Here is a 22,280-nt window from a genome sequence, read left to right as displayed (position 1 = left end):
ATGGAATAATAAAGGCCGTAAGCATAGAAGGGAATGTGGCAATCATTTCTACAGTACAATGCAGGCAATAAAATATGTCAGATAGAATAAAGAGAAAATGGAACAAAAGCCTTACATGATAAAAAGATCAACCCTCAAACACACATTTAACAAACCTAAACATTTACTTTAATACGTAGCTAATTGTGCTGACATGACTTTGTATTGCTAGTGCTTTTCTGTACATAGAAGAAGCACTGACGTGACCCTTTCCAGCAATAAACTAACACTATTATATTACATTTTTTTCCATAGGGAAGTTGATTTTTCCAGTAAGTTAGACAATGAAGTGTTATTATACAACTAATGAATTGAATGTTCCTTTGACTGCACAGACTCTTTTGAGACCAATTATCCTTGAAGTCCCGTAAATGCAACCTTTAATTCCCTCTGCCTATTTTCTTTTTGCTTCGACAAAGGATAGTAGGGATGGTTTTCACTCCCGCTGCACGAAAATTTCATGGATACACGTAGTCCCCCAATTTGCTTTCCAGGCGTTTTCTTCATTAATTTCTATTATGTGGCTGCCCTTCACTTACAGCATTTGCTGGAGAAATCACCCTGGAAGGATTCATCAGACATTGCTTCAATTTTGGTCACGAGTTCTGTTTGCTGCAGGTTGTCCTTTTAAATAGACTCTGTAGACTCTTTGCTGTAGTGAATTGTTTAACCTGGTTCTGTTGGCCGAGTAGATAGAAAGAAAAACTCGCATTTATATAGCATCTTTCACAGAATAACGGACAGAAGGTGGCCACTCAGCCTGCTGTTCCTGTGCTGGTTCTTCGAAGGAACTATTAACCTAGCACTATGCCCCTGCCTTCTCAAGACCACAGGGCATCTCACAACACTTTACAACTGATTCAATACTTTTGAAATGTGGTCACTGTTGTAATATAGAAAAGTAATCAAATTAATTTGCTGGAAAATAGACGGACGTGAGTCTTAGCGTAAGTCCCACCCTACCTCCAACTCATTGGCTGACACAGTGCAACTCATAGGGCAGAATTTTTCCGTTGGCATGCAGGGGCAAGCCCTGCATGTCCACACGTAAAATGACGCGGGGTGAGGTCGGGCGAGTGTCCTGATGTCACTGCGGCCGTCGTAATATTTCGTTGGGTTGGTGCATGATGATGTCCGATGCGCACCTGCATTAATGGGCCACTTAAGGCCCTTGGCTCAGTAATCAACGCCGATTTTTTGGTGTCCGGGCAATCTTTGGTTCGGTGCAGGTGCGCAATAGGCAGGCGTGTAGGAGAGATTTGAATAAACCTCATCCACGGGCGGGTTAAGAGTGCTTATTGGGGTCACGAGTGTGCTCTCTCAAGTATTGATTTTTCAAAGTTATTGAAACTTGCCTGTTGTGATCTGCAGTACTTCAAAACACAGACCAGCTGCTTTGTCTGGACTCTTAACCTTCAGATCAGCACTTTGCAGTGAGTAATCTTTTCTGGGCCTGCAAGTTTCAGGAAGCCTTCCCTTAGCCTGAGAACGGGAGCTGAACTATCCACTGGAGGCACCTCCTCTGAGGAGGGAGGGAGGACTAGAAGGAGGAGGAGACCACGAGAGCACATTTAGCCTCCAGAGCAACCACCTTTGGGAGGACAGGCGCAGGCACAAGCGGTGCAGTGCCAAGAAGTGGACCAAGGTGGAAGGGACTGCGGATCTATCCTGCTGCCAGGGTATACAGGCGGTAAAGCAGCTACCTCAATATATCTGAGGTGCAGTGCCGAAGGAGGCTCCGTCTCTCAATGGAGACAGTCAACGATATTTGTCAGATGATAGGGCCTGAGATCTCCGCTAACTATGTGGGTGGACACTCCATGCCAGTGACTCTGAAGGTCACAGCTGCCCTCAACTTCTATGCCTCTGGCTCCTTCCAGGGCTCGATGGGTGGTCTTTGCTCTATCTCCCAATCAGCTGTCCACACTTGTGTCAAGCAGGTTACAGACGCTCTGTTCAGATGTGCATTGACCTTCATCCACTTCCGCTGTGACCAGGCAAGTCAGACAGAGCGAGCCAGAGACTTTGCAGCCATTGCTGGCTTCCCCCGTGTCCAGGGTGCAATAGACTGCACACATGTGGCCATCAAGGTGCCAGCAGGTGAGCCCGGTGCTTTCGTCAACAGGAAGGGTTTCCACTCCATGAACGTGCAGATAGTGTGTGATCACAAGCTGCAGATTCTACAAGTCTGTACAAGGTACCCAGGCAGCTCCCACGATGCCTATGTCCTCAGACACTCCCAGGTGCCGGGGCTCTTCATTGCTCCAGCCCAAATGGATGGATGGTTGCTGGGTGACAAGGGCTATCCCCTCAGAAGGTGGCTCAAGGCACCTCTCAGCCATCCAAGAACAGAAGCTGAGCAGTGGTTTAATAGAAGCCAAGGCACCACAAGGGCTGTAGTGGAGAGAACCATCGGTCTTCTCAAGATGCGTTTCTGATGCTTGGACCACTCAGGGGGCGCTCTCCAGTACCCCCCAGATCATGTGTCGGTGATAGTGGTTGCATGCTGTGCTCTCCATAATCTTGCGCTGGAAAGGGGAGAATGCAGTGGACGATGAAAACATTGACTCAGTGGCTATGGCTGCACAGGATGAGTCTAGCAGTGATTCCGAGGATGAGCATGCACAGGGAAATGCTGAGGGGGTAGATGCTGACCCGGGACTACTGCAGGGAGGCAGGGACACCCGGGAGGCTTAATCCAACAAACCTTCAGCTAGCACATCACATATGGACCCCAGGACAAGCCTGGGCTGTTGGCTCGATACTCGACACCTAAGTGCAAAATCTGCCAGGTTAGGAACAGTAACTAAGGGCCTTGTTAAGAAAGCTGAATGTCCCACAAAGGACTCATTACATTTTTGGAAACCATCCACATGCAGAAGAAAAGAGACGCCAGCCATGGTGACATGTCTGAATTTAATATGTTAAGCAAACTAAGTTAGGCAAAAAAAACGACAATAGTGTTACAAATCAGAACAAATCATAAGGGCCTCATCTCGGGCCAACACAAATGCACCAGTGAAAAACCCGTGGTGTGCCTAAGGTGCCTTATGTTTACGTTTCCGGGTGCTACGTCTTGGTGCTACCCCATTGCTCAGATCAGCCGAGACAGCCTGCTGACTCTGCTGTCCTGTTGACTTCGGTGACCTTGGCAGTCGTCCTCAGGCCCGTGGTGCCTGTGCTGGACCCGCCTGGGAAGAAGCTGCCAGTTCCACAGCTGCCATCTCCCCATTTGTCGCAGGCTCACCGGATGCTACCGTCACTGGGAGAGGAGGGGAGGAGCTGCCGCCCTCATCCGGAGCACCCTGAGAGGAGCCCACAGAGATGACAGGCAGTTGCTGCGCCAACGTGAGGTCACTTCAGAACTGCCTGCTCACCATGAATGGATGGGCACCAAGCTGGGAAACATGATGCCCAGACCATCTCCCACACTGACAATGGCCGGCTGAGGTCAATGCCGATGTGAGGGCTTACTGGTCAGTGCGCATCCCCAGGAAGCCCTGACGGGTCTCCTCTCCACGAGAGTTGCCACTCTCTCCATGGAGGACCCTTGGCGCTCAGACATGTAGCTCATTCCTTTGGCGATCGTCCGCAAAGACTCCTTCACCACGGAGACCAAGCCAAGCATAGCCTTATGTATTTCCCCCAGATGCTCCCGCACACCCGGCCGCATTTCCTGCCACTGCTGCATCACGGACAACTCCAGAGGCACATCATCAGGTACCGACTCAGCATGTGCCTGGTCCCCTGGGGCAGGATCTTCTGGTCAGTGAGTGGGAGCGGGGCTCGCTCGCCCACTTCCGCACTTCCCCCCACCGAAGGGGGGAAAATTTTTCCCCTGAAGTCCTCCAACTGTTGGCGCCATGGGCACTCTCTGTCTCTGCCAGCTCCTCCAGCAGCTATGAAGTGCCCTCACTGCTGTGCCCTGGAACACTAGCCAACATTCTAATTCCCACCGAGGTGCTAGTATGTGCGCCAGTGCCTGCCTGGCAGAGATGGTGTGACGCTGGTGAGACTTCAGGCCCCTCAGGTGTGAGAGGGGGCCTCTGCTGCTCCTCCTCCCGGCCCTGCTTCGCTGATGCTGAAAGGAAGAACAAGGACATTGGATCAGTTAACGTGGAGACAATGTCAACCCGCATCCCTGTCCCCTGGATCATTGTGCGTTCATCCTTCCATAAGCAATGGTCAAGCCATGTTGCAAAATTAAATTAACATTCAGCAGTGCTATGGCTGTTGGGAGAACAATGCTGACCTCACTGTTGGGCATAAATACCTGGCTGTGGCATCCCAGCCTCACCGACACCAGTGGACCTAAGCGCATGGCACTTCTCCAAATCCAGGGCCTCCTGCTCGAACTGGCTAAGAATGACAATCTATGACAATCTATGCCTGGCCCCCACCAGTCCTCACACGCTCTGCCACGTTATGAGCATTCTTCTCCTGAAAATGAGACAAGAGCATTGATTAGTGCAAATTGCCCATGGACTCTGTTCGTGCATGGTCCACCCCAACCAGAGTGGGACATATCAGGTCTCTAGTGCCTCCTCATCCCCCTGCTGCCAAACACTCACACAAAGATGCTAGGCCTGCTCCCCACACCCCCACCCCGCCCCCTTGGACACATGCTGCCTACATCATATTAGGCACCACACAGTATATCCTTTCATAGCAAGGAGCGCAGAGGGCAGCAGGTGGTTCATTGCCACGCCACCTTGAAGCTCCCCTCCCAGCATCTCATCACCCTGACTTGGACATGTCCTGAGTTCAAACACAGTGCCTGGTGCAGCTCCTCCAGGTTGCCCCCAAACCAGTCATGTGGGACTCAGTGTATCACATGCTGTGGGGGCAAAACACATCTCTTCACCAACCTCTCAGGCTGACCTCAGCATGGGCAATATCTGCTGGCCCACCCAGCAAAGGACACACGCTGTCAATAATTCAATGCAGTCACTGCACTCAGACTTGGGGGCAGTGGGCAGCAGGGGGGTAAACCGACCTGCTGGATTAAATGACCAATGCCAACATTGTCCTCACCCTGCCAGAGCGCAACAAGTTGTTGAAGCGCTAGCGACACTGGATCCAGGAGCGCCGCATCACGTCGCGGGGGCTCACCACCTCCGCCACCTCCTCCCAGGAATGTTTCGTCATGTGGGGGGGGCCTTCTCCTCCTGTCCTGGGGTACGAGGACCTCCCGCCATGCTGCCACCTCCTCGAGGAGGGCATCAAGGCAGTCATCCTAAAAACAAGGGGCACACTGGCCCACAGCCCCACCCTCCGTCTTGGCCTGCCCCAATGGCCTACCCTCCGGACTTGCATGAACTTCATTGCCCCTCTGCATAGCACTTCGCCCAACCACTGAGAGCAGCCTTTCCGAGGCTGCCAGGCCTTCCTTTATGCAGGCCGCTGGGTCGCCATTGGACCCGGCGGCCTGAACGCACCTGCTGGCCGCCCACTCCCGCTATGCGCGGCAGTCTTGAAGTACGCTAATCATGCCTTAATCGTGAGTGGCACCCGCTCCCGCTCCACCAACCCCCACCCCCCCCACTCCCGCCAACCAGAAAATTCAACCCATAGTAATGTCAATAGATATTCTGACTTCTTATTCCCTTAACCCTCTGACAGCTCTGTGACAAAGTGAAGATTTAAAAAAAAATCTTGCATTCAGATTCCTTCAAATCCAGTCATATTAAATAGACAACTTAAAAAACGAGAGTGCAGATTCCTGTACCAAGTTTACCCTAATAAAATGTTACAAATTTCACCTGGTATGGGTCAGAGAAAGGAACAATCCCAATGTAAACATCGTTGCCTGATTGATTCAGCTTGCACATGATTGACAGTTACTTTCTAAGTTTGAGTAGTGAGACATTCAAAATTTAATTTTTGCAAGATAAAAAGAACCATTCCATGCAAATCAAAACAGCTACTTCAAAATTTCTGAAAAAGGAATGAATCAGTTCGAAACTCCTGAAGGAGAGAAAAATCAATTTGAATTTCCAAGAAACTGTTTCAATTAATTCCGCTGCCACAGCAGTGAGAAATTCTAGCAGAAGAAACACTATTATAGTTGAGTTCACATAATGTTAAGTCACCTATTGTTATAATCTGGCTAATGCTAAACTGGCAACGGGTCCCAGTTGTACTTGGTATGCTTTGTGCATTGTTGCATTTGTACATTATTATATCCGTATAATGTTAATAATTTGCTTAATATTATGCAAATGTGTAGTCATTATCGACAACTTATATTTATATAAATATAAATTTAACATAATAAAACGGGGGCATTACCAAGCAAAACATGACACTGAGCCACATTAGGAGATATTGGGGTAGATGACCAAACAGTGGAAGGTTTTATGGAGGATTTTAAAAGAGAGTAGAGAAGTACAAAGGCAGAAAAACTAAGGAAAGGAATTTCAGAATTTAAAGTTGAATAATCTTATGCTATACTTCAACCAACAACAACTTGTTTGCTGCAGATTAAAGGAAACATTTCCAAGTTGTAAACAGAAAACTTCCCTCTTAATTCAAGTGCCATTATTTACATACTCAACTATGTTCGGTATTACAAAGCACTAGGACAGAGGCACTGCTCTTTGAGTTTGCATCACTCATGCAGCCATCAGCAAAATTTACAAACTGCAACAAAATTCTATCTTGAAACGGGTTACAAGCAAAGATTTCAAAAGTGACATGAACTATGGCGTGTTTCTGAACTCAATGAGGTTCTCCTCATTCTCTTCACTGTGTGTGACATTATTATTACTTACCTCCTGAGCATGAGTGTAAGGAGCTATTGTTAGAGTAGTGTTAGAGTTAACCCTTTACTCTACAGCTTCTTTTAGCTTGATCATTGTATGGGTCTCTCTCTTTCTTTGTCTCTCAAAAGGTGTATAGTGCTGCCTTTCTATCTATATAAACTCTCCCTCTCTCTCTCTCTGTAGTTCTCTTGGTCAGTGTGTAGTTCTCTCTCCCAGTTTATGTATAGTTCGCCTATCATTGTATATCTCTCTCGGTTAGATGGTGGCTCTTTCTCCTGCTTGCTGTGTTGTACTCAGATGACTCGGCTGTGTGCCTGCCGAACTGTCAAAGGCCCATTAAGGCCAGTAAGAAAGTAATTAAAGTAGTTAAGAATGCTGCCTGTCCAACCTTAAGGTTGGTGGGCAGGCAAAGAGCCCAGGTGGCCTTTACATTTTTCAGGAAACCTCATCCACGGGCGGGATGAGTTTTCAAGAAGGTTTTATTAATTAAATAAAAAAATTTCAAACATTTCCGTGCCTTAGAGATTTCTGCGCTTTCTCACGCACATGCGCAAGCCCCACCTCAGGGAATTCCCACCCCCCGCACAGGGTGCACTCAGCACTTCCAGGCGCACGTCATGCTTGGCGGGCTTTAACTGCAGTCCATGGTCTTTGCAGGGAGACTCAGATCTTTTCTGGAACCTTCTCAAAGTTCTTAATTTTCCAGCTCAGATCATGTCCGCGCCCGCCCCTGCACAATCCCCCCAATGGGGGGAAATTTCTGCCCATGATCTCAGGACATCCCAAAGCACTTTATAGCCAATGAGGTACATTTGAAGTGTAGTCACTGTTGTAATGTAGGAAGCACAACTGTCAATTTGTGCACAGTAAGGTCCTACAAATAGAAATGTGATAATGACCAGATAGTTTTTTTGCTGATATTGATTCAAGGATACATATTGAACAGGACACTCTGGAAGGCCCCCTTTCTCTTCTTCAGTTAGGATCTTTTATCTACATTTGTGGGGGCAGACAGGGCTTCAGTTTAACATCCCTCCAAGAGACAGAATTTTCACTAGTGCAGCATTTCCTCAGTACTGCCCTGGAGTGTCAGCATAGATTTCTGTGCTCAAGTCTCTGGAGTGGGACTTGAACCCACAAGTGTAGTGTTCAATAGTTGGTTTCATCTGTGTTTGATTATGCTTGTCTGGTAACTCATCCTTGCACATTTGTTTCATTGCTTAAGCCTGTGGGTGGAGCTGGAAAGTTAAGAACTCTGAGAAGGTTCCAGAAAAGATCTGAGTCTCCCTGCAAAGACCATGGACTGCATTTTACGGGGAGACAGACTGCTGGTCCCTGGAAGTAAAGTCGGCTGGAAGTTGACTTGTTACATGCCAGCCTGCCCCTTAGCCTTAACATGCTGTGGGCTGGTTAAATTGGTGGAGAGTGGAACTTGCGCCCCTCACTTGGGAGGAAGCCCTGTCGTTGGGAGCTGCTGGCTAATCCGAATGGCTGGAAGCTCCACCTGTTCTGGTAGTAGGTGCTGCTGGGACTGTCGGAAGAAGGCCTGAGGAAAATCATGGCTGCCCCGAGAAGTTAAGTCCTGGAGTTTTATGATGGGGAGCGATCCCAGATCTGAGGGAGGGAATAAGAGCTGTGGGGGGGGGGGGGGGGGGGGGGGGGGGGGGGGGGGGGGGCGCAGGTTCAGTCAGGCAGGTTGCACAAGAGGAATGGGAGTGACATTCTAGGGCGGTGCCCCCAATATACACAAGGCAACCCCTGAATGTTATGCCTCTGTCATGGAGAGATATTAATGTCTCTCATGTTATTGGAAATTATTTTTAAAATCGAATTATAGTGGGGCCTATGTCTATGTGTTTGAGTGTCTTAACTGGATTAAAGCCAGCTAGCCTGGGTGCTTTGATGTATAGTAGTGTTGAGATGTTAATTAGATAAACATAAGGAGGATAGAAGGTAAAGTGTAAATTTGCATTTGTTGAATGAAGCATTCAAGAATGGGAGTAAAATCTTGCACCTAGCTGTGAGACACCAAGCAATGTGTTTATATGACTAATAAAATTAGTGGGATGAAAATGTTATTGTTAGAAGATGTGACATTAAAAGCCTAGGATACAATGGAAAATTTACATTCAAAGGAAAAGCTAGGTATAAACAGAAAGGAGTTTGTGTGTGTAAGTCAGAGACATTTAAGATCTAACCAGCCTGTAAGCCTACAACTGTGCCTGCAAAGGAAACAAATCGCAAGGAACCTCATTTTGAATTCATAAGATCAAATGTGCTTTGCCTGGTGCCTGTTTAAAGTCTATGTGTTACTGTTGTCTTGGTGGAGGTTTACCTGGGACTGATTAATTTGGGGATTTGTTTAAAAGTTATTATGGTAGCAATTTGTAGACATGTGCGTATGTTTAATTTATTGTTAAATTAATAAATGTTTAATTTAGTTTTATATAAAAAAAACCTCTTGAGGCTTGGTGGTTTCATTTCTGAATTCAGTGCTGCATCTGAAACATACCAGTTGAAAATATAGGTTATTACCATTGTTCAAGTTTCCCTCTAGGGTTTAAACAACTCAGCCTTTACCAACTGCTGTGTCATAACAGCGCCCTCCCACTTCTTTCCTGTCATTTCCCATGTATGCCTTTAAAAATGGCCTGCCCATTCTTGCCCAGGCCAATCATGTTATGGCATAGGCAGCATATTATTCAGTCACTAGGCTTGTTAACAAGTCTAAATGACCCTTAATTATGTATTTTCATGTGGCGGATGGGCTGCTGATTTTGGTGCCTGCCTGTATTATGGGGGTGGGCTCAGGAGTGGGCAGGAAGGTGGTGGGCTAGCTACCTGACTTATTTTATGACCCCCCCAACCCCCGCCAAAAACACACACAGCAGGAGCATGTAAAATCCAGCCCCTTGTGTGTTGAAGCACCTGTAAGTTCTGAGATGTTTTAATGCTCCATGAATAAATTGCTTAGATTTACAATTAGAGTCACCTCTGCAATTGCTGTGAGATATTGAGATTTACAGCAACCCAGTGAATACATGACAAAAATTAGCAATGAGGTTGGTTGAGGAAAGTTTAACTTTACCAGCTCCAGAATGATTTCTTTCATCGCTGGAGGACTCTCTTATGTTGTGGGAGTGATAGATCTCAGGGTTAAAAACCGATTTGATGGTACAGGGCTGGACAGTCCAGATTTAGCAGCAATTCATTAGAAAATGACACTTGTACATTGCCTCAAAGCAGAATGTCTGTAAATATTCGAGCAGCTCACTGAAGTTGCTGTCAGGAAGGTATAATAATTCTCATAATGTCATTGGGATTTATTGTAAAATAGATTAATAGTGGGATGTGTCCACGGGCAGATTTTTCTGCCTGTCGGGCAGGCAGAGTGGGAGCGGGCACGGGTGGGCGGGGAGCTGATTGCCGCCTGCGATCGGGTCTGCGCCGCCATTTTACGCGGGCAGACCAATTAATGCCCGTCCAGCGTGAATCACGGCTCCTGAGGACAATGGGAGGGGGCGGGCAGCGGCAGGACTGCAGTGACCACTGGGTCCAGTGGCGACCTGACGGCCTGTTTTAAAAAGCTGCTGCAGACTTGCAAAGGCTGTCAAACATGGTCAGCAGAAGGGCTCCTCAGAGCTCTGCTGGTGAGCAGGCCAGGCAGGAGGATAGGGCGAGGGGGCATTGTGACCCTCGTTTTTCGGATGATTGCCTTGCTGCCCTCCTCGAGGAGGTGGCAGCACGGCGGGAGGTCCTCGTTCCCAGGGACAGGAGGAGGATGTTCCCCCACATCACCAAATGTGCCTGGGAGGAGGTGGCGGAGGTGGTGAGCTCCCGCAATGTGGTGCGTCGCTTGTGGATGTTGCTGCAAGCACTTCAACGACTTCTTGCATTCAGGAAGGGTGAGTACCATATCGGCATTGGTCACTTAACCCAGCAGGTAGGCTTTACCCACTGGTGCCCCCCACCCCAACCCCGCCACGTCTGAGTGTAGTGACTGCATTGGATCATTGACGGCATGTGTCCTTCGCTGGGTGGGCCAGCAGATATTACCCATGCCTAGGTCACCCTGAGAGGTTGGTGAAGAGATGGGTTCTGCTCCCGCAACATGTGGTACACTGAGACCCACATGACTGTTTTGGGGGCAACCTGGAGGAGCTGCACCGAGGTGCAGTGCTGGAACTCCAGGACATGTCAAAGTCAAGGTGATAACATACTCAGGGCGAGCTTCAAGGTGGCGTGACATCAATCGATCTGCTACCCTCTGTGCTCCATGTGCTTCACCTCCTTGCTGTGGAAGGTTAGACCGTTTGGTGCCAAATGTGAAATATAGGCAGCATTTGGCCAAGGGGGTAGGGGCGGTGGGAAGCGGCTTAGCATCTTTGTGTGAGTGTTCGGCAGCTGTAGGGTGAGGAGGCACTGGAGACCTGATACGTCCCACTCTGGTTCGGGTGGGCCGTGCGTGAAGAGAGTCCAGATACAAGTAGCACTAATCAATGCTCTTCTCTCATTTTCAGGAGAAGAATGAACGGGAGAGGACTGGTGGAGGGCTGGCCCAGGTGATGATGCTTAGCTGGTTCAAGCAGAAGACCCTAGATCTGGAGAGGCGCCATGCGCCCAGGTCCACTGGTGTCGGTTAGGCTGTGGTGCCAGGGGCAAGTATGTTTGCCCAGCAGTGAGGTCACCATTGTTTTCCCAACAGCCATGGCAGTGCTGAATGCTCAGTGATTGAAGTTTGCTACATGGCTTGACCATTGCTTATGGAAGGATGAGCGCATAATGATCTGGGGGTCAGGGATGCACAGTGACATTGTCTCCATGTAACCTAATCAAATGCCCTTGTTCTTCCTTTCAGCATCAGCGGAGCAGGGCTGAGAGGAGGAGCAGCAGAGGCACCCTCTCACACCTGAGGGCCCTGAAGTCTCTGACCCACCAGCGTCACACTATCTCTGCCAGGCAGGCACCAGCGCAGATACTAGCACCTCAGTGGGAATTAGATCATCGGCTAGTGTCCCGGGGCACAGCGGTGAGGGAACTTCACAGTGGGAAAAGATGTGGAGGTCAATAATTGTTTCATCTGTGTTTGTTTATGCTTGCCTGGTAACTAATCCTTGTACACTTGCTCAATTGCTTAAGCCTGTAGGTGGAGCAAGAAAGCTAAGAAATCTGAGGAAGCTTCAAAAAGGGTCTGGGGCTCCTTGCAAAGACCACGTGTGTTAGAAATCATGTAAGTTCTGAGATGTTTTAAAGTTCTGAAAACAAACATTTTGGATTTAGAACTAGAGTCATCTTTGTATTATTCTGAGATAAATATGGTAGACAGCAACTGGATGAATACATAACAACCTTCTGCCTCAGGCATGAGAATGCTTCCAGCTGAATCATAACAGAGACTGAACTTCTTGAAAAGTTCAAGGCAGCATAAAAAGAAATCTCCCCAGAATTTTAGAACACATTTTATTGGAGAAAGCTATCCAAAATACAGATGAAACTGCATTCAGCAACCCCTCTAAAGTCAATTGGGGATGGATCAGGAAATATGATAAAGTTCATGTCATAACTCATTAGAAAAAAATTGGAGAAGCCAATGATGTGACCTCTGGAATGATGAATATCTTGCACCAACTCTGCTTACATTGCTTCAAAAGTGCCCCCCTTGTGATATGCTCGACCTCAGTGCAGCAGCACCTTACCAGAAGCTCTTGGTGGGGGACTTGCATCTTTCAGGATAGGAAGTACATTGGTGACAAATCACAAGACTCATGTTGTGACTCTTGTTCTGGCAGCAATATGGACAGACCGGAGAATCTTCCTTTCAGTTTATTGATGAAAAAGCAAACCAAGTACAGGGGCTTGCTTTGAGAGTGGGTGCATGGAGGTGTTGTGTAGAACATTGGGTTACACTGTTGGCAGATACAGGTTTTTCACTGTAGAACAGTGAGGTATTATATTGCTGGATTCATGTCTGTGAAGTACAGTACTGGTGGGTACAGGTCTGTCATTAGATAACATTGGGATACAGTACTGGTGAGTACTGCTGTGTCATTGATTCTTGATAAGTGAGGGGTTGAAAGGTTATCAGGGGTAGGTGGGAATGTGGAGTTGAGCTTAAAATCAGATCAGCCATGATCTTATTGAATGGTGGAGCAGGCTTGAGGGGCACAGTCCCCTCATAGATTTTTTTAAAAATTCGTTCATGGGATATGGGCATTGCTGGCTAGGCTAGCATTTATTGCCCATCCCTAGCTGCCCTTGTTAGGGGGGATTAAGGGGACCGTGTGCTTGATTTGATTGGCAGTTTTATGCACAGATAATAATAATTAAATATTTTGAACAGTATTTTGAATGGCTGCCTATTTTGACAGATCAGTAAGCACTTGAGATGTGAGAATTTTTTTTCAAAGCGGAGTTTCAATGGTAATGTGTTTGATTGACAGTTTTATGGGTTTCTAAGAGGGAATATTTTCATGAGGATTTTGAAGTTCTGATTATTTTTGAAAATTTCCTGAGCACGTCATAGATCTCACAATGCACAGAACTCATGAGTCAAAGAATAAAATAATGGATACTGAGTGAGTGAGCATGGAGGGGCATGGGAGATAAGAGGGGCAAAAGATAGATAGGCAGATCTGGAGGGCACATGTGTATATGGAGGGTAAATAGGGGTGGGTGGGGGAGTGAGCTAGGGGGTCACAAACTATGTAGAGAACTGGACCAACGTCCCAGTGAATGCAGACACCTCAGGCCTGCATTGGGAAGTGGCGACCATGCCTTCATCCCAGCCGGATGAAATTCCAGGTGAATAGTCCTACTTTCAGAAGTTGGAAGTGTGACTTTAAAAAAAGACTGAAGAAGTTGTGGCTCTTTTCTATAGAAAAAATAAGATATAGGGCTAACTTGATTGAGGTCTTTCAGATTATGAAAGGCTTCAATAGGGTAGCTGGAGCGAAGTTGACAATTTAAATGGATGGATGGAATGGAAGACAGATGGAATGGTCACAGGGGTGGATCTGCCACTGGCTAGAAAGCTGATGGTGACCCGACCATTGCATTTCCATGCCCTCCTGACCCAATTTAATGCTAACCAACCTGGTTGGTGATGGGGCCCTCGGCATCTTCAGGGTAGATATCCCACATGTGAGATGTGCTAGGTAATGTCATGAAAGTATTAATGTATATAATATTTTGGAAAATATTTTTCTTTTAAAATAGCTGTTTATCCTGGGGGATGTCTTAATTGGATTAAAGCCAGCTAGTTTGGGTGCTTTGATGGGTGCTAGTTTTGATATGTGAGGGAGATAGTGTGCATTTGCATTTTTTGAATAGAGCATTCAAGAAGTGGGGTGAAAACTTGATGCCTTTCTAGCAGCTACCAAGCAATATGTTTATATTACTAATAAAATTGGTATAATGAAAGGGGTTTCATTGTTTTGAGTTCAAAGAGTCTGGTGAGACAATGAGAATTTGAATTCAATCAGCGTTGGTAGGTATAACTTCTGTAGTTTTCAGGTGTGCAGGCAGAGGCAATGTAAGGTCAAAAGGCAGCTGCAAACCTCCAACTGGCTCCACAGTGAAAAGAACCTCATTCTGAATTTGTAAGGTGAAAATTCTTTGCCTGGTGTTTGGTTAAATCTATGGGTTGCTGTTGCCTTAATGGTGATTAGTTTGGGAATTTGTTAAAAGCTATGGTAGTAGTAATTTGTAGCTATGTGTACATATATTTTAACCTGTGTAAGTTAATAAAATGTTTCATTTAGTTTAATGTAAAACCTCAAGAACTAGTCGTCTGATTCCTGAGTTCAGAGTTGCATCTCAAACATAACACTTAAAATTATCGGTTATGACAGTTGTTTAATGTTATCCTCTGGGATGTTTTCAAATAACTCTGCTTTATCAATTGCATCAGTCATAACACCAATCAGAGATTAGCAGCTGTCCTATACCTGCAGTACCACAGGGAGTGATGGTCACTGCCTGTACTGCAGTAGGACATAGGAGCAGAACCATCATGGGAGACCTGGGATAAAGTCCGGTGAGGTGGGATTGCTGAGGCAGGAGGGTCTGTGGTGGGGTGGGGAGGGTCAATCAGTTTGAAGGGCTGACTGGAGTCTTCCCATGTGGGCGGCACTTGTCCCCGACAGGTCTTGAGCACAGGCTGCCCAAGCAGGAGGGATCACCTCAAACCCCCAAGCCACAGACATGCTCACCAGTGTCTACCTGGTGGTGTTACTTACATGGATGGCCCCCAGCACTGCTTGTAGAATAACAGCAGCAGCAGTGGTAAGAGGCCATTAAGGATTTCAATTAACCTCAGGTGGGAAGACTGTCCTCGGCTCTTCCAGCCTTGAAATTAATTGGGGTGAATCGGGAAGGCGACAGAATCTCTACCCCACCCTTTTGAGGCAGATGATTTGTTCCTGTGTTGTAATACCACATAAAAATGAGTGGCCAATATACTTCACAAATATTCAACACTTCTTTGGAGGTATCATTTAATGTTTCAACCTGCAATCTTGGATAACTTTCATGATTTTTGAGGAGTCGACTCTATCTCTGGGCAAAAACCTTTGCGCTCTCGTGCATTAATCTTTATGGGTAACCGCCTTGTGCATCCTGAAATTTCTTACTGAATGAAATTTCAATGTCTGCTTTCCAAAGAATGATGCCTTAGAACTTCTAATCTCTGGATGGTCATATCCTGGAGTTACACTTTCAAGATGTGCTGGGAGACCCTTCGGAAATCCCTACACGCTGCCTACACAGGAACTGCCATGGAAGTTTGCACTTCTGTGGGACAATTCTCCTCTGTCTGCATCCCTCTGAAAACTCTGAGTTAAAGTTGGAGACTTCGGATTGTTCCAACTTATTTACTTGAATAGTTACTTAGGAAAAGTTCCAACTCCTGGGTAATGATAGTACTGACCCTCTCCCAACTCCCCAATAGACTCCCCGACTACCCTCCTTGACTCTCATTGACTTGACTACACCACCCCCCCATCACATAAGAGCCACCCCGAACTAGCTAACCTACCCTACCCATTCACCTGCCACGCTACCTCTTCACCCACTCACCTGCCACCCTACCATTCACCCACTCACCTGCCACCCTACCTCTTCACCCACTCACCTGCCACCCTACTCCCTCACTCACTTATCTGCCACCCTTCACCCAATAACATGGCACCCCTTCACCTGTCACCCTACCCCTTCACCCACTTACCTTACAGACTTACCTTCTCTCCCTAGCTTCTCAAGTGGCTTTGGAACAATTAAATTTACAGGAATACGGCAACTAGTGCTGTAAAAAGAGGGCGTGGCTTTGCTTCCTCCAGTGATCCTGCATTATGACGACAGACTCCCAGAACAGAGACAGTCCACATTTCTGAAGAGTTTATATGATTATTTGTCACTTATATGACCATTTAAAAACTCCATTACAGAAGTCCGGGTGAGATACGCAGAGCTCCGGTGCAAGGTAAGTAAATAGGAGCGGAGTGGCGATCCGACGGCTTTTGCCACGCCTTGGGAGATTCAATCCATTATTTCTAAGCTTCAGCCAATGAACATTGGAGTTATCCAGCTTTACGAGCTGTTAGCTGCCAAAAGGCAAGCTTCATATGAAGTCAAGTCCGAATTCTCGATTAGTCTGCTGGCTGCCATGAATTTTGTAGCTGGTAGGATCTGATGACTTGTGACAGTACCAACTGCTCTCACCAGTAAAGAAAAGGAAAGAATTTGGTGGTGTTCAAAAAATTGAAGTTGCCCCTGGGCTGCAGGGTGAAGGGGGTTGGAGGGGGCAACGTCAGCAAGCAGGAATGATCCTGACATGTTTTTCAGTATAACTGCATTGCAGTTAGGGACTCTTCGATCACTTCAACCTCCAACAAAGACTTTAGCCGACCTGAACCGAAACCAAATTAGCAAGGAGAGCAAAAGATGATGGCATTGATCCTGATCCCCTGCCTCCGGCAAGCTTGTGTCAAAACCTGACATTTGATATTATCCACTATGCTCAGCTAGTGACCTTATTTGCCTCAAAAACGTGGCCAATGTGGCAAAAGCTAAAGAAACAATTATAATTCAATGTTGACATTTAAACAGCCCAAAATAACTGATTTTGTTAAAGAATAATCCTCATTACAGTGAAATTAAAAGTAACGGATGTGGCCAGTGGATTTTCAAAGCCAATAAATCAAAGCTAATTATGGCAGAATTGATATTTTAAGCAGCTTCAACTCTCATCTATAATAAGCAGTTCAGTGGTCCTGACAGTGGGCACCACTGATGTTAAATTGTCGACTACAGCGACGAATGTTATTATGGAGCAGGATTTTTAGTTCGGTGGGCGCCCATGATCGACGGGCCCAGGAGTGGCCGGGGAATGGGATCCCTACTGCGATTTCATGTTGACTGGCCAATTAACGGGCAGCCAGCATGAAAGACACGCTGAAACACTCAGCACTGCTGGGGTGGGGGCGGAAGGAGTGCGAGCGCTGAAGTCAGCCCGGGTGCGGGGGCAGCGTGGAATGAAAGCTTCCTGAAGGCCGAGAGCTACCTCAGGGAACTGGAGAATTTGATTGCAAAAAACATAAAAGATTTTAAAAACAGGGAGAAAATGTCCACGCATCAGAATCAGTCGCCGGAACGTGTGGATGATGAAAATTCTGTCTAAACATTTTTATTTTTAAAAAAGTTAATAGTAGAAATCTCATCCCGCCCGTCGATGAGGTTTCCTGAAAAATGTGAAGGCCACCTGGCCAATTCGCCTGCCAGCCAACCCTAACTTTGGACTGGCAATGAAAAATCTCAGTAAACTACCACTTTAATGGCCTTAATAGGCCTCTCAATTGTTGGGGGGGGGGGGGGGGGCACTTCCAACTCTCGCGCACGTCCACCAACCGAAATATCGCGCAAGTGTGCGGTGACATCAGAAAGCTCACCCGAAGTGATCACCTGCTATTTCACACTCAAGCGGGTCGGGTGCACACCCGCACGCCAAGCGAAAAGTTCAGCCCACTGAATACAGTTGCTAGTGTCTGAGTATTTGCGCTTATTTAGTTTCAGTCTGTCCTTGTTTGTTCTTTACCCCTCTCCCATTTTCAATCCGTGCTAACACAGAAATCACAGGAAAGAAGTACTTGCATTAATAGTACCTTTCGTGACCTCTGGACATCCCAAAGTGCTCTGCAATCTGTGAAATATTTATGAAGGATAGGCTGGGATTTCCCGGCCCCGCCAGTGGCGGGCATCATTGCAGACAGGACAGGAAAATTTGGAGAGTGGCCAAAATTTTCCCATCCCACCTGCGACGGTGCTTGCCACTGGCAGGGCTGGAAAATCCTGCCCATAGTCACTGTTGTAATGTAGGAAACACAAATCGAACAAGTCTTCAAGCTTTGACGGAATGTTCTGTCGTAATTGTGACTGAACTATATAAGGCACTGTCTCAGACAGTGACTTTTCAATTTGTACATTTAACCATGCTTCTGACTTCAACTGAAGTTGTTGCAGGATTTCCACATAAATAATGACAAATAATATCATTGGTATTATGGGGTTGGTGGTGGTGTAGTGGTAATGTCTCTGGGCTAGTAATTCAGAGACCCAGGCTAATGCGCTGGGGATGTGGGTTCATAATCCCACCACAGCAGCTGGTGGAATTTGAATTCAGTTAAAAAATCTGGAATGTAAAGCTAGTGATAGCGATCAAGAAGCTATCATCAGTATTGCTTTTTGCCTTGTACTCATCAGGACAACTCACATGAATATCAATATGAGGGGAAAACAACAATTTATATAGTATATGAAGAGAGTATTGATTAGTTGGCAAGTGGCATTACCATGAAGAATGCACCAGTGATGGTGACTGACAGTTAACTGCCATAGCTTCCGTCACATTTATCCAAGTTTTTACATATTTGTTCAAATTTATGACTTTTTAACATAATTTTGTCGACATTTATATGACAATTTCAAAATCCTGTTCACATGCATGTGACATTATAAAAATAAGTTTATTGCTTTTTTAACTTTTACCATGTCTACTGCTCCTGTCAGCTTTGACAGATTCTGTTGGCATGGCTTCATTCACTGCATCATGTGCTCTGCCCTTTAAGCCTGCATGAGTGAATGCTGCAGAGCTATAGTGGGGCCCATTTCATCAGGGAATCCTTCTGCTTTCACAGTGAAATTCTCACCAGGTGCATGGGGTTAAGTAAGTAAGCACTTTAGGTCAAGGTCAGTGGTGAGTGCTGTCTCTTTGTCGCTGGGTGCAAAATATAGGCCAATGTATTCTTCACAATGGATATGGAGCATAGGAAGTAAATTAAGTTGAGGTACAGATCAGCCATGCCAGGCTGAATGGCCTATTCCTATTCCTGTGTTCCCTGTTTGCTTCATAGTGTATACTATGGACAATGTACACTGAAACCCTATAATTGTATAAATCACATTTTTATAGAGAGTAAATACATATTGGTCGTTACAACTTTACGTACTGAGAGAACACAAAAATATGAAAATGGCAGTTTGGTTCATTTTGTTCAGGCCTGCCCATTATTTAATGGAAAACGTTGTCATTATAGGGTAATCTTTTATGCCTTCATTTAATTTAATGGAGAAAATGCAAATGTGCAATAATTACAGTAAAAGACCAGATGACTGTTAATAAGTGCAGCTGGGGCAATAATATTACCAGAGCCAGGATGATTCAAGGTGACAGTTTTAAAGTGTTTTACATTATCTAAAAGATATGATAGGTAAAATGGGTGGGATTTTCCGGCCCCTCCTGCTGGCGGGATCTTTTGGTCCTGCTGATGTCAACGGAGCTTTGAATGGCTCGCCTCATCCACCATGGAGGAACCCACTGTGGCGGGATCGGAAAATCCCGGCCAATGGCTTAATCAACCTCTGCCACATACAGGACTACAATTTCAGCTTGTTTCAGTAATAGTGCTTGGAGCAAGGAAAGGTTCCAAAGCAAAAATTGCAATGCAGTACATCTTTGCAAATTATAAACATTCCCAATTCCATTAAGCATTTAGTAATAAGGTGAATAGAAATGAATGTTTGAAAACACCGGCTTTAAAATGTTAAACAAATTGAAAAGTGTCGGTAAATATAATTTAGATTACTCTTTTGCATCGCAGATAAATGCCAAAATGGACTGGTTGGGCCAAATGGCCTGTTTCCATGCTATAACTTCTATGGATGCACTTCTTCTGTTCTGCCTATCTTTTATTTGTCTTTATGTGCCATGCTTTCCATTTTATTGATCTTTAAAAAACTTATTTTCTGTTATTTCCTGAACCTCCAGTGACATGCTATCTATTTTGGAATTGGCACTCACGTTGATGATGCTTAGACTCTTGTTGACTGGAAACCAATCCCAAGCACCAGATTTCCAACTCGTAGTGAGCCAAAGTGTTGTCATTTGACTGTAGCTACCAAGCCATAATTACAGTGTGTTCTACTTTTCAGTCTCACATCCCTGCTTATCACCAAAGAGATAATTGCTTGGGAGGCCCAGAGATCTGCAACACTGAAATGAATTGACTGGCTGGCACTGGCACATTCTTAAATGGATTAACATGTAAATGCCTCATATATGTTTCTCCTCCTTTTTCAGTTCAAAGATATTTAATTTTTTCTGACTTTTGGCCTTCATGCTTTTGGATGGAGCTGAACAGGAAAGGGTTAAAAGGATACCTGCAAAATGTGATCTATTGCAGAAGTTCAACTCGCTGAAGAACTCACAGCAGAATATACGTCAGATGAAGCTTGGGAATTATCTATAAATCTTTAAGAATTTCATTCACCCAATGTTAACAGAAGGATTTTAATCTGTCAAGGTTAAATCTGTGACCTGATAGTTACAGTATTCCATTACAAAAACAATTCATGATCTAATAAAGTTCTGTGACGCTCTGATACTTATTACAGCCACTGTTTTTCATTTTTCTTCTGTTAATTCTTTTGACGCACTTGCATACATAAAATGTTTATTAATTTGAAGACATAAAACTATCTATCTACTATTCTGTTACCAAACCCACAGAGATTGATCAGAATCTGTTGATTCACTGACAATATTTTATGAGAAGTGAATAATTCTAAGTGCTATGCTCATGACATTAGAGACAGGGTCAGTTAGTATCATTAAATTCAGATTGATTGTATGTGACACAGTAGAATGATGTCACATTTACTCCTGTCACAGTTAGTTATTTTTAAGCTCATCAAAATCTGTGTCACAGTTTCCTTATTTTGTATCCAACCTCATTCCTATTTCATGTCTTTGATTGTCTTAGGTGTTCAGTAAGTACAGTGATAAAGGCTGCATTTCAACTTTGTAACATCCACTTAAGAAACTTATCTGAGTTATTGATCACATTTTTCTACCTGTTGCTGTGCAGATTTTAGAGTTTTTTCTACCTGTTGTGAAAACTATCATAACCCCATGTAAACACCTTTCGTTAAGATCAGCGTGAATAGTCACAGATTCCTAAGTTCATGAAAAAAGTAGATAGGGAGCATTTTTTTAGGACATTTTGATATGGCTACTTGTTTTCTGCCTTTGATTTTCCCTCTTTTTTTAAGCTATCTGTAATTCATAGCAAACCAAGGGTAGCTGACCTCTTTCATAGTTCCACAACGATTTGCGGATTTATTCTTGTAGACAAACAAAACTGGGCGAGTAATAGCAAGGGTATTTACTGTACATTAATAATGTCATGGCTCCCGTGTGGAGAGTAATCTTGTTTCTTTTCATCTTTCTCCGTGTGTATCTACTTTGTTTTCTTTTGAAAGCAAAAATAAAATTGTGGGAAAGTGCCTGAGACATTGCTAAACTTTTAAATTGTGATTTTGTGATAAATTTGCTACTATATACAATATTTTTTACCCCCCAGGGTTGTGATGCTGCAGTGGGCTTCTGATTTACCAAAAAGGAGTGAAATGAAGTGAAATCTAACTCCAATGACCTTGCAAAGTCGCAGCCTTGTGCCTTGGGGGGGTGATTTCCTCATGGCTGCTGCATGCTTTCTGGGAAATAACAAGTCATTAGTAACTAGAGTGATTTGTTTTCTATTTTTAGGACAAACAGACGGGGAAATGTAGCAAACCATGATTCTCTCACAGCCTTGTTCCAGACTTTGTTTTTCATGCTAATAACTTTGTATATTCCAGAGATGAGTCATGATGATGATATTTCCAACCAATAACATAGAAGTCACAGCTTATGGCTCAGCTAGCTTATACTCTAGATAAGCCTCCTCCTATTCTACTTTCTCAAGCCCTATTTGCATAACCTTACCCCCTCATGTACTTAACTCCCCTTTAAATGCATCTACGCTATTTGCCTCAACTACTCTATGTGGTAGCAAGTTCCACATTCAAATCACTCTTTGAGTAAAGAGCTTTCTCCTTAAGTTTTATTGGAATTATTAGTGACAATCTTATATTAATGACCTATAG

General features: G+C 45.2%; 1 long non-coding RNA gene across 1 annotated transcript; it reads left to right on the top strand.

Moving 5' to 3' along the window:
• The first annotated feature begins 16,166 nt into the window (after positions 1-16,166).
• Positions 16,167-21,650, top strand: LOC121282573. Its single transcript, XR_005944079.1, has 2 exons — positions 16,167-16,281; positions 20,434-21,650. It is a non-coding gene; the product is annotated as an uncharacterized LOC121282573 (long non-coding RNA).
• The last annotated feature ends 630 nt before the right edge of the window (positions 21,651-22,280 follow it).

The sequence above is a fragment of the Carcharodon carcharias genome, chromosome 9, assembly GCF_017639515.1.
Source record: "Carcharodon carcharias isolate sCarCar2 chromosome 9, sCarCar2.pri, whole genome shotgun sequence".
NCBI classification, from domain to species: domain Eukaryota; kingdom Metazoa; phylum Chordata; class Chondrichthyes; order Lamniformes; family Lamnidae; genus Carcharodon; species Carcharodon carcharias.
The sequence above is the reverse complement of the archived record's forward strand: the minus strand, read 5'-3'. Positions and strand labels throughout refer to the sequence as shown.